The 1,762-nt window shown below is 54.1% G+C and overlaps 1 pseudogene; it reads right to left on the bottom strand.

Annotated features, from left to right (window-relative positions):
- Positions 1-1,035: 1,035 nt before the first annotated feature.
- The window catches only part of LOC103090077 (tumor-associated calcium signal transducer 2 pseudogene), a 995-nt pseudogene continuing 268 nt past the window's right edge, over positions 1,036-1,762 (bottom strand).

Raw genomic sequence — 1,762 nt, 5'->3', positions numbered from 1 at the left:
GTATTTGTGGCTCGTGGGCTCTAGAGTGCAGGCTCAGTAGTTGTGGCGCACAGGCTTAGTTGCTCCACAGCATGTGGGATCTTCCGGGACCAGGGCCCGAACCTGTGTCCTCTGCATTGGCAGGCGGATTCTCAACCACTGCGCCACCAGGGAAGTCCCTGAAGCTAACTCTTTCCAAAGGTTTAACTGAGAAGGAAAGCAGAGAAGTAGATTAGTAACTAGAGGCAGATGTGGGTTCAAAGGTGAGTTTTGCTTTTTTTTTTTTTTTTGATATAAACCTGGAGCAAGTTTTCACAAACTCCATCTTTTGGTTTGTGCCTTTTTCATACTTTATTACATTCCGTTTTTTAAAAAATCACAACAGCAGTATCAAAGACAACCAATGTACAAACATTTTACAAAAGAAATATTGCTAGTATCAGCTGTAATAAGGGCAAGTTGAAGAACAGATGCTGAGTTTCTGGGCCAAAGTCTGCCCTCAAAGCCATCTAAAATGTGTTCAGGCAGCTGAAACAGGCTTCTTTCCCGATGACAAGCATGTGTGGTCGGTAATATTAATACAAACGATGGTAAATGAGGATACTACTGGGCCCAAGTAGCAAACTCCTCATCAGGAAGGCCACCATACAAGTGGAGCTAATCCAATAACCTAAACCCAAGACAGTAAAAGCGCTGTTTCCCATCTAAACGCATTTAAGCCTTCAGCAATGATTGCGTCACGTGTAAACGATGCTGGGTTGTCATACAGACACTTGATTCTTATACATAACCCTATGCCAAACTTCCCTTAACTCCCGAGTCAAGTTTCTGGTTGGACCGAAACGGGAGGAATTTTAGAAATGCTTCCTTCAGGACAGAAGTCAGAAAGAGAGGTGATCCTGAGAACAGGATCTACGAAATTTGGTGGCGGCAGGGGGAGGCAGGAATTTAGGAGGAGGAATGACTCCTTGGGGCCAAGAATCAAGAAGCGTGACTCACTTGGGTCTGGGACCTTGCTGAAATCTGATCCCTACCCCACCCCAGCCCCGCCGGTATCTACAAGCTCGGTTCCTTTCTCATCTCCCCCAGTTCCTTGATCTCCACCTTCTTGTACTTCCCCGACTCCCTCCGGTTGGTGATCACCAGGACGGTCACGCCGGCGACCAGGGCCACCACGACCACGACGATGACGGCGATGAGGCCGCTGGTGAGGCGCTTCGTGGAGAACTGGGGGGACTTCTCATCCAGGTAGTAGATGAGCGTCCGCTCCAGCAGCAGGGGCTCTCCGCGCACGCGCACGTCGAGGCCGCGGTGGCCGGTGAACAGCGACTCGCCCTTGACGTCCCTCTCGAAGTAGTAGGCGGCGTCGGCGAAGTCCGCTGCGTTGGCGATGTCCACGTCGCCGGCGACCTTCTGCGACGTGTTCTGCTGCAGCTCGATCTGGATGGTGGGGTGCTCGTAGTGCACGGCCGTCACTAACTGGGGGCGCAGCGGGTCGCGCTCCGGGAAAAGCCGCCGCAGCTCGGCCTCCAGGTCCGAGGGGTTGAAGGCGCGGGTGGCCGGGCGGTGGCGCAGGTCGATGAGGATGGGGTGGGTGTGCACCAGCTCGTCGCAGCGTAGGCTCAGGTCGCCCTTGTCGGTGCGGCGCATGCCCACCGAGTTCACGCACCAGCACACAGACGTCTGGTTGCACTAGAGTGCCTTGAAGCGGCCCTGCTGGTCGCAGTCCGGGTGGTACAGGCCGTTGTTGTCCAGGAGCGCGTGCTCGCTCGGCCGTACCAGG

The sequence above is a fragment of the Lipotes vexillifer genome, unplaced genomic scaffold (assembly GCF_000442215.2).
Source record: "Lipotes vexillifer unplaced genomic scaffold, Lipotes_vexillifer_v1.1 scaffold788, whole genome shotgun sequence".
NCBI classification, from domain to species: Eukaryota; Metazoa; Chordata; class Mammalia; order Artiodactyla; family Lipotidae; genus Lipotes; species Lipotes vexillifer.
The sequence above is the reverse complement of the archived record's forward strand: the minus strand, read 5'-3'. Positions and strand labels throughout refer to the sequence as shown.